This window comes from Balearica regulorum, chromosome 4 (assembly GCF_011004875.1).
Source record: "Balearica regulorum gibbericeps isolate bBalReg1 chromosome 4, bBalReg1.pri, whole genome shotgun sequence".
Classification (NCBI taxonomy): domain Eukaryota; kingdom Metazoa; phylum Chordata; class Aves; order Gruiformes; family Gruidae; genus Balearica; species Balearica regulorum.
The window spans coordinates 39,425,062-39,436,261 of NC_046187.1; the positions used below are offsets into that span (position 1 = coordinate 39,425,062).

At 43.0% G+C, this 11,200-nt stretch overlaps 1 long non-coding RNA gene across 1 annotated transcript; it reads left to right on the forward strand.

The window, feature by feature from the left end:
- Positions 1–551: 551 nt before the first annotated feature.
- Positions 552–1,317, forward strand: LOC142601556 (uncharacterized). The gene is made up of 2 exons (XR_012835075.1): positions 552–944; positions 1,035–1,317. It is a non-coding gene; the product is annotated as an uncharacterized LOC142601556 (long non-coding RNA).
- The last annotated feature ends 9,883 nt before the right edge of the window (positions 1,318–11,200 follow it).

The window sequence follows — 11,200 nt, forward strand, 5'->3', positions numbered from 1 at the left end:
TCCTTTTACCCTTCTTAAAAATGGGGGTTATGTTCCCCTTCTTCCAGTTGGTGGGAACTTCACCGGACTGCCAGGACTTCTCAAATATGATGGCGAGTGGCCTGGCCACTTCATCTGCCAGTTCCCTCAAGACCCGTGGATGCAACTCATCAGGTCCCATGGGCTTGTGCACGTTCAGGTTCCTTAGATATTCTCGAACCTGATCTTCTCCTACAGTGGGTGGTTCTGCATTCTCCCAGTCCCTGCCTTCTGTGACCTGGGCAGTGTGGCTCAAGCATTTGCCAGTGAAGACTGAGGCAAAGAAGTCGTTGAGTACCTCAGCCTTCTCCATATCCTGGGTAAGTGTGTTGGGTTTGCGTGGCAAGGTTTTGGTAGCCGGAGGGGGGGACGCTACAGGGGTGGCTTCTGTGAGAAGCTGCTAGAAGCTTCCCCTGTGTCTGACAGAGAAAATGCCAGCCGGCCCCAAGACGGACCCGCCACTGGTCAAGGCCAAGCCAATCAGCACCTCTGTGATAACATATTTAAGAAGGAAAAAAAACAGTTAAAGAGAGCTTTTGCAGCCAGAGAGAGGAGTGAGAAGATGTAAGAAACTCTGCAGACACCAAGGTCAGTGCAGAAGGAGGGGCAGGAGGTGCTCCAGGCACCGGAGCAGAGATCCCCCTGCAGCCCGTGGTGAAGACCATGGTGAAGCAGGCTGTCCCCCTGCAGCCCATGGAGGAAGGATGAGGGGGTGTAGCGATCCCACCTGCAGCCCATGGAGGACCCCAAGCCGGAGCAGGTGGAGGCACCTGAAGGAGGCTGTGGCCCATGGGAAGCCCACGCTGGAGCAAGCTCCTGGCAGGACCTGTGGACCCGTGGAAAGAGGAGCCCATGCCAGAGCAGATTTGCTGGCAGGACTTGTGACCCCGTGGGGGACCCCACGCTGGAGCAGTTTGCTCCTGAAGGTCTGCACCCCATGGGAGGGACTCACGTTGGAGCAGTTTGTGAAGGACTGTCTCCCATGGGAGAGACTCACGTTGGAGCAGTTTGTGAAGGACTGTCTCCCGTGAGAGGGACTCCATGCTGGAGCAGGGGAACGATGAGAGGAGTCCTCCCCCTGAGGATGAAGAAGCGGCTGAAACAACGTGTGTTGAACTGACCGTAACCCCCATTCCCCGTCCCCCTGTGCCACTGAGGGGGGAGGAGGTTGAAGCCGGGAGTGAAGTTGAGCCCAGGAAGATGGGAGGGGTGGGGGGAGGTGTTTTAAGAGTTGATTTTTTTTTCTCATTCCTCTACTCTGTTTTGCCTAGTAATAAATTAGATGAATTCCCTCTCTCAGTTCGGTCTGTTTTGCTCGTGACAATAATTAGTGCGTGATCTCTCCCTGTCCTTACCTCGACCCACAAGCTTTTTGTTGTACTTTTTCTCCCCTGTCTAGCTAAGGAGGGGAGTGATAGAGCAGCTCTGGTGGGCATCTGGCCCCCAGCCAGGGTCAACCCACCACAGTAACCAGGTCACCTGTTTCATTCCAGAGGGGACCCACATTTTCCCTCGTCTTCCTTTTCTCACTAACATACCTATAGAAGCTTTCCTTGTTGTCCTTGACATCCCTGGCCAGAGTAATTTCTATCAGGGGCTTTGGCTTTCCTAACCTGATCCCTGGCCACTCGGACAGTTTCTCTGTATTCTTCCCAGGCTACCTGCCCTTGCTTCCACTCTCTGTAGGCTTCCTTTTTTTGTTTGACTTTGCCCAGGAGCAACTTGTTCATCCACAGGGACCTCTGGGTGTTTTTGCTTGACTTGCTCTCTGTTGGGATGCATGGCTCCTGAGCTTGGAGGAGGTGACCCTTGAATATTAGCCAGCTGTCTTGGGCCTCTCTTCCTTCCAGGGCTTTGTCCCATGGTATTCTACCAAGCAGATCTCTCAAGAGGCCAAAGTCTGCTCTGCTGAAGTCCAGGGTAGTGAGCTTGCTGCACGCGCTCCTCGCTGCCCTGAGGCTCCTGAATTCCACCATTTCATGGTCACTGGAGCCAAGGCTGCCCTTGAGCTTGACATCCCCTACCAGGCCCTACTTATTGGTGAGAATAAGGTCCAGCATGGCACCTCTCCTCGTGGGCTCCTCTGTCACTTGGAGGAGAAAGTTGTCATTGACACATTCCAGGAACTTCCTGGATTGCTTACGCACAGCTGTATTGTCCCTCCAGCACATGTCAGTGTGATTGAAGTCCCCCAGAAGGACCAGGGCTTGTGAGCTTGAGGCTGCTCTTATCTGCCTACAGAGAGCTTCAGCTGCTCACTCTCCCTGGTCAGCTGACCTGTAGCAGAACCCCCACCACGATGTCTCCTGCCCCAGCCCTCCCTTTAATTCTGACCCATAGGCTCTTGGTGGGCTCCTCCTCCATCCCCAGGTGGAGCTCCATGCACTCCAGCTGATCGTTGACGTAGAGGGTGACGCCCTCTCCTTGTCTGCCCTGCCTGTCCTTCCTAAAGAGCCTGTACCCTTCCATCCCAACACTCCAGTCACAGGAGCTATCCCACCACTTCTCTGTAATGCCAGTAATGCCAAGACGCAGATTAATTCAGAGCAGCAGTTTAAAACCACCTTAGTACAATTGCCAGGCTGTAGATATGTGATTCCCAAGTTAAGGCTCACAGGAGGTACCTTGCCCACAAGACCCTCCCAGATTGCTTGTACTTTCTGCTATCCATAACTACCTTGTCTCTTAGGCTGACTGGAAAAGCAACATGTGATCTTGCTGTGGTGGGTTGACCCTGGCTGGGGGCCAGGTGCCCACCAGAGCTGCTCTATCACTCCCCTCCTTAGCTAGACAGGGGAGAAAAAGTACAACGAAAAGCTTGTGGGTCGAGATAAGGACAGGGAGAGATCACGCACTAATTATTGTCACGAGCAAAACAGACCGAACTGAGAGAGGGAATTCATCTAATTTATTACTAGGCAAAACAGAGTAGAGGAATGAGAAAAAAAAATCAACTCTTAAAACACCTCCCCCCACCCCTCCCATCTTCCTGGGCTCAACTTCACTCCCGGCTTCAACCTCCTCCCCCCTCAGTGGCACAGGGGGACGGGGAATGGGGGTTACGGTCAGTTCAACACACGTTGTTTCAGCCGCTTCTTCATCCTCAGGGGGAGGACTCCTCTCATCGTTCCCCTGCTCCAGCATGGAGTCCCTCTCACGGGAGACAGTCCTTCACAAACTGCTCCAACGTGAGTCTCTCCCATGGGAGACAGTCCTTCACAAACTGCTCCAACGTGAGTCCCTCCCATGGGGTGCAGACCTTCAGGAGCAAACTGCTCCAGCGTGGGTCCCCCACGGGGTCACAAGTCCTGCCAGCAAACCTGCTCTGGCATGGGCTCCTCTTTCCACGGATCTACAGGTCCTGCCAGGAGCTTGCTCCAGCGTGGGCTTCCCATGGGCCACAGCCTCCTTCAGGTGCCTCCACCTGCTCCAGCTTGGGGTCCTCCATGGGCTGCAGGTGGGATCGCTACACCCCCTCATCCTTCCTCCATGGGCTGCAGGGGGACAGCCTGCTTCACCATGGTCTTCACCACGGGCTGCAGGGGGATCTCTGCTCCGGTGCCTGGAGCACCTCCTGCCCCTCCTTCTGCACTGACCTTGGTGTCTGCAGAGTTTCTTACATCTTCTCACTCCTCTCTCTGGCTGCAAAAGCTCTCTTTAACTGTTTTTTTTCCTTCTTAAATATGTTATCACAGAGGCGCCGATTGGCTTGGCCTTGACCAGTGGCGGGTCCGTCTTGGGGCCGGCTGGCATTTTCTCTGTCAGACACAGGGGAAGCTTCTAGCAGCTTCTCACAGAAGCCACCCCTGTAGCATCCCCCCCTCCGGCTATCAAAACCTTGCCACGCAAACCCAACACACTTGCTCACAACATCCTATTAGCATGGAAAAGATGAAGATCACTGCTTGAAGCATCAGGTTTCATCCAAGTTACTGAAGCAGAAAAACCAGGATAATGTTAATTCATGATTTTTCCATCACCCAGTAAATCTTGCAGCAGCAAGATAAGGGGTGTTAGTGAAATATTGGTTTTAATGAGTCTTGGAGAACATATTGATGTCTGGCTTTGTTACTATCACAACTGAAAACTTTTTTGCTACTAAAAATAGAAACCAAATAAACAGTCTCAATTGATTCCTGTACATGTGTATTTGCAGCAATTAGTATTGCATTAGTAATGCATTAAAAATGCTCCACAAGCATTATCAATTGGCAAAGTTAGTTAAATACTGAGTTTTTCCTCATTATAATGCCATTAAGGATGTAAGTGTCCCTTGATGTGATTAATAGACTCATGCAGAAATTTGTGCTAAGTACTGATCTGTTTCTGTTACTTGCACTTTTTGGTGGCATTTACCTTCTTGTATCTTTCTGGGGTCCTTGTCTAACGAGTCGAAATAGCTTCACTTGGCTTCAGCAGCTTATAACCTCTGCAGCAGGGATAATCAGGTAGTGAACTGTCAGGCACTTTGTTGAAAGCTTTTGTTAGTTTTTATTAATCAAAGTTATCCCACTGATATGACCGCAAATCTACTGACTTAACGTTGTGCCCATGGGAGGAAACTGTCCAGTTAGTGCGTAGAAAGTGCTTCTTTGCCTTGATTAACTGAGATTAAAGTGACTGTGCTGCTGCCAAGACCTAACCAATGGCCATGATGATATGCCTCAAAAAACTACACAGTGAAGGTCACTGTAACATTGTTTCTCTTTTAATATTAAACTTTTATTGTAAATCACCTCTTCATTACTTCTTTCCTCATTATGCAATGGGTTTTCCAAGTGGTTTTTTAGCCTTGCATTATTTCAAGACTGATTTTTGTAAGCTTTCTTTTCTTGTGGGTACTATTGTCTTCCTGCACTCATAAGAGGTCTATTACAGCATGAAAAACAGGCTCCAAAATGTGCGTTTCACATTGAGAGCAAGATACAAGTGGGGTTTCCAAAAATACTTCTCCGGTGAAGTCTCACTGGCTGTAGTAGGAGCAGGATTGACACCTTGCCCTTTAGAAAATTCTGCATCAATTACAACTGCCAATGCAAATCTGACTCCTTACTCTCACGGCCATAGAGATCGGTGAAACCATGTTTGAGATGCTACCCAGAGTCTATGGGTACACAGATGCAATTTCTGAACGGGGCCACCATCAGAAACAATCCCCTAATTACTGAGATACTCACAGCCTGCTGCCTCCCACTCAGATGCAGCTGCTTTCAATTGTTTTGCTTATATTTACTCAGCACATGAAGAATTCTGAGTATTTAGAATTTTTGTAGGGTTTTTAAATGGATTTGCGAAAGGAAGAGCAAAAAAAGTATTGTGGCAATGGACTTACAAGTCAATATTCACGTGCTAGCTCTGGTTTTCAGAAAGGGTTTTCTTTTGTCACTACACTGAAGATCCACGATTGATTCTCATTCTCCTTTAAAGTAGCCTTAAATGTTTCCCAGTATTAGCAATAAAAAATGCTCAATATCAGTTAGCAAAGTTAAGAACCTGAAGATAACAAGCAGTTTAATCAATACTGAGGTTATTAATATTTTGCCTCTGTGCCAAATCTGCAAAACAATGTGAAATAATACAGACCTCAGGGATATTTTTTCTTCATCTTGCGGTGTATAAAGCTTGCTGAAATGTGGCCTCATTTTAGCAGGCAGACCTGACATTTCCTAAAGGCAAAATTAAATGGGTCAGAGAAAAATCATCTTGGAACAATCTGATGCCATGAGGATTTGAAATTATTGCTAAAGTGCAGGTTCTATCTATGACCAGAACAAGAAGCTGAAAGTTGGTCATTTTGGCAATATTCAGGGCCTCCACTTGTCAGGATACTGCCTGAATGTCAAAGAAAAGCTGTAGCAAAAGAACAGAAAATGTGAAAATAACAAACCATCTTTTTTCCCCATGTAACTTAGTTACTTTCTTCCCTCTTCCGCCCCAAGAAATCAAGTTATGAAAACTGCTGCTTTTCCTCTGTCTCAACAACATTCAGGCACAGTTTTACTACGCAACCCCTTTTAAGAGCCCTTATAGTACTGTGCTATCACCCAAGTTGTTTGTTACAGCTTTGAATTTGCCAGGACAGTGATTTTCTAAGAACAACAACAACAACCAAGAACAACAACAACAACAAATTCTATTGAATGACTAATAAAGACCAGGTGGATTTTTTTCAGGTTTTTTTTCCAAACTTCTTTTTCTTTTGAACCATGCTGAGAAATGATTCTGCAAAAAAACTTTTACCTGCCTTCCTTTTGAGGTGTGCTGCTTAATGTAGTATGTATTTTAGGAGCTCTCTAGCTCCAAGCCTCTTCTGGGCTGGGTGTACATGCCAGTAGTGAAGCAAATGGTACCTATGCTAGGACCTAAGAGGTGTGCAAACAAAATCTTTACTCAGTTGTCTGGTAAGAAAAGCTCGAGTTTAACAGTTTTAATCATTCAGTAAGTAAATGTTTGAATGAAGATTAATGATTCTGTATAGAGTTGAAACAATAAGTGCAAACACTAACTCTTCATTTCTTGTTACACTGAGAATTTAATTGAACTATACAAAGTTTCAAATTAATTTCTTTCCAGAATTAATGTTTAAAGCTTTCTGTATTTCCCCGCTTACCCAAGGAGCTGTACACAGTGACAGTCAAGCCAGGGCTGGCGGTGTGTCCTGCCTGAGAAAGCCTGGCTGTCAGTCCTACCCTTTCAGGCTGCCACAGCGCAGTCCAGCCCAAGGGACCATATCTGTCTGCAGTTTGGACCATGCGGTGAAACAAATCCCCCGGTTTACACTGGGGTTTCATGAAATCCCAAAATAGCCAACGTAAAGCTACACTCCTTACTTGAATCCCTGCCACAAACTCCTTACATCTTCACTTCTTCCAGGTGTCCTCCTTAAAATAAGCTGGATGGGTCATGGCGGTCTTAGGCAGGACACGACTGCTGAGCATCCAGTGGCATTTCCATGAGCAGGAAGAAGAACTTGTACCCGCAATTAGAAATTTTAACTTCTACAAATCAATGAGTTTCACACTGAGCTACACACTGGGCAGCTGCACAATATGACTTGAAAAAAAAGGAAGGAACAAACCACCCTGCTTACTGCTGACGATTGACAGGGAAAAAGAAACTGCAGAAAATAGATGGAAATTTTGTTAAGCAACCAAGCATAGGATTATGGTTGGATTAAAATTGATTTTCCGTCCTACTCTCCAAGAAAACTGAAAGCCCTAAAAATATGGAATACTATAGAATTAAGGAACTTGTCTGCCCACTGGTTAATAGCAATAGCTTTGGTACCAATAACATCGATAGGTTTGTGATATGACATCATGAATAATCTTCAGAAAAATGGCTTCTACACATATTGTGGTCCATTGAAAAACCTGGCAGAGCCCCCTGAAGTTATACCACAGCAGGATCCCTTGCTTCAGTGTAGCTGAGTGAGAAATACTATGAAAACTTTATCATGAAAAATGTCCTTTAGGAAACTGAAGTTTTCTGAATCTGCATTCTTTTGTCTTACCTGCTTGATTTAGTAAAAAAAATCCTTTGTGGAAAAATAAATCAGAACTTCTACTTCCCATTTCAAGCTGTGCTTGGATTTGCCATTTATTTTATTTTTAAATAGTTTAATAAAAATATTTACTTCTTTTTTTTTTTTAGCATGTCAAGCTTTTTTTTGTTGTTGTGGTTTTTTGGGGGTTTTTTTTGTTTGTTTTTTGAGGCAGGACTAAATGTAAACTGGGAAACAGGAAACAGACCAGAATTTTGTATCTATCTGTCACTCAGTTCTTATTGTTGCCGTTTTGAAAGGACAATGTGTGTCTCAGCAGAAAAGCTGAGGATTGAAATACTTTTAATTTATTATTTTACAAACTAGTTTCGCCAACTTATTTGTGCCTAAGCATATCATAAACAAAGTGGCTGTGAATACACATACACAATGGAATCATTATGAAAAAAATTCCCTGGTGTTTCCCTGCTAATGTTATTAATGGTGAAACTTAATCTCTGCTTTCCAGCAGTGACGACCCATCAGGAAGCAATCTCTTCCTTATGTAGCAGAGGCAATAAAAGGTGATCGAGTAAAGAATCTAGTAATAAAACAGGGGGAAAAGCAGCTTATATTAATACTATTTTATATAAAATTGTTAGCCACAGTAATGGGACTGAGAAAAAAACCCAGCAAATTAATTTTAATTAATAAGAATTAACCTTAATGTACTCACAAATATAAAGCTTTCTTGCTTTCCTGCATCACCTAAAGTCTCTTAGAGTCAAAGCACATATCACATAGAGATCTGTTAACATTTCAGGGCCAGAGGAAAGAAACGCAGCATGTGCACATTACAACATCTGGAGAGAAGCAAGGAGCGCAGAGAAATAGAGGTAGTTACCAGTGTAATAGCTATTAAGTATTATTACTACTAGGAAGATAATTTGAGGCGGTCAGCTTTTAATTGGCTTGATCCTAAGTTCACTGAAGTCAGTGAAAATCTTTCCACCTGTTTCAGTGGGATTTGGAGTAGTTTTCAATATCTAACAGCCAAGATGCAGTTGCCAAAACAATTATTTCTTCATTCCTCTTAGAACGAGTTTTCTGTACAACCTTTAGGGGCATTTAATGCTTCTTAAGTTTAAAATTATTGCTGAAGAAACAAATACTTGTTGAATGCACTGCCTCAGAACACAATCACTGAACATCAAACAAGAATTGAAGGATATGTAAAAAAGAAGCAGGAAAGCATCAAGGACATTTTTCCATTCTAATTACTGACAGAATTGTCATTGCAATATTTATATTGTGTTATATACATAAACTGTGTGCAAGGATGCATTATTTAAAAAGACATTCTACATAAGAATATCACTAGTTATAAGCACAAAATTTGCTTTATTAGTATTAAACCCCTGCTTATGAATAAAGACCTTTTTATTGTATGTTCTGTGTAGATATTGCACAGAGAAGCTGTAAAGAGACATAGCAAGCAACCGTCTAACCTCCAAACAATCTCCATATTTCAAAGTGTTTGTATCTGAGAATCAGTTCCCCTTTGACAGATTTTCTTCATCACTATTTTGAAGGCATGTGTTACTTAAATGTTGCTAAAGGGAGACACATGGAAAAGAGAGCTGAGGAAGTACTTAGAAAAATCTCTGCAGTAAAATAGAGAAAATAATAGCACAACCTTAGCAGTAGTACTGACATTCTTGTTTTAATGAGGTATTTATTCAACAGTATGTATATACATGTAATATTTCTCTGAGTCTTTACCGTCATTTTGCACATGTAAAATCATGCTCAGTTCTTGAAAAAACAGCTGCATGTAAACCTGCTGTTTTGGGGGGGGGGGGGGGGGGGGAATGCAAAAAAAAGCGGCAGCAGGTTCTGTTCAAAATAATGTTTGAGTTAAGAAAGGTGAATCTTCAGCAATAAATAAAGCCAATTAATTTCTCAGAGGTCTGTAAAGCACCTGGCAGCAATGTCCCAAATTCAAGGTCTTCTTGCTAGCACTTGCTGATTTTTGTCCTTATATTAGAACACAAAGAATCTTTTGCCCTTACCTAGCTACAACTTCCTTTTAAATCTCTTCTCTCAGCAGCAAGGTTTTCCTGACATTTATCTGTAAAGTTCTTTATCATACAAGAGAAAGCACAGAAATTTCAGTAGAGGCCAATGTCATTTCAGCTGATGAATCCATTATTTCAGAGCTCCGGAGCTTCCAGGTGGTGACAAAGACATGCTGCAGAGAATAATTTAAAATTGAAAAATGCTCACATGCAAAAATGAATGAGGTCTGCACCTGAAACCTAATAAATCTATTGGGCAAAAAGTCTAAATATTTAAAGGCATAGGGTAGAAGTACTCAGGACATAAAGCAGAGATAGAGTGTGTAAAGATACACAGACTGACATGTCTGGCATAAAGTCTAACTAAAGGTCACTTTTCTTATATAGAATTACCTTTGCTTGTATCCACTGAGACACTCAAAGGAAATCCTGCAGAGAAGTTCTGAATGGAGCATCTATATAGTTTGTGGGAAGTGAGGAAAAGGATGGTCCAAACAACATGACATTTTATAGATTGCTTCTAAAGAATACCTCTGGTATTTCCTAACTCTTAAATCAGTATGGCAAAGACCTTTTCCCTAACTTTGAAAGTAAGACATTAACCAATGTGAAATCTTCATTTTTACATTCATATATGATTCAATGGAAATTTTTGTTTTATCTTTACCCTTGGTTACTTCTCTGGTTCAGGCAATATCTCACTGCCTCACATTATAATAACTAAGATTTAATTCCATAAGCCTGCTCTCTCTTTTTTTATTGCCCCTTAAGCTCATATACACACACACACACACACATACATATAAAAGAATTAATAAAAGAGGCACCATCAATTGCTGTATTATGCTCCAAGCACAGACCAAACTGAGGGTGACCCTGTGTTTTCTGACCAACTTACTCAACTGCTGGATAGTTAATGAATTTTATGGGATGAACTGAATGCCAGGAATTGTGTATATACAATGTCTGTTTATGTCCCAGATGAGCCTTCTACTCTAAGATGGGAATGTAACATCTCAGTGCTTCAACACAAGAGAGGAGATGGAGTGAGGAGGTGCTACCTCTTTACTTTCTCAAGATGCAAAGGCAAGAGATGAAAAGTAGAGCAATCAAGAGTGGTGACAGAGCTAGGAGCAAGAAAAACATTTGTAAATGAATGGCTATGCAGAAATGTATGTCAGCGACTGACTGTACACATACATATGAGACCTGAGACCTTTTTTGAGCCTGAAAGATTTAGATATTATATTTCATTTAGTTGTCTGTCAAACAGTAATTGTGAAAAAAATCCATAAAAATTATGTTCAGAATATGAACCACAGGGAACAGATAATTCTGGCAACGTCCTGTTGTACAAAGAAAAGGTTAGGCCCAAGGCCTAGTTTTGCTGTCTAAACTAGTAACTACTTCTCTATGTAAGAAAACTCTCTTCTTTCATATTTCTCTCCTAAACTCTTAAGAGCAAATATAACAAATAATATTTTTTTGCTCTCACAGCCATACCAAAAATTAAATTTAGTCATTAAAATTAAGCCCTCACAAGTACAGATGAAGGTATTGCTGATCAGAGACATTCTGTCTGGTGTTGGTTACAAGCGAAATAGTCCGACATATCAGAAGA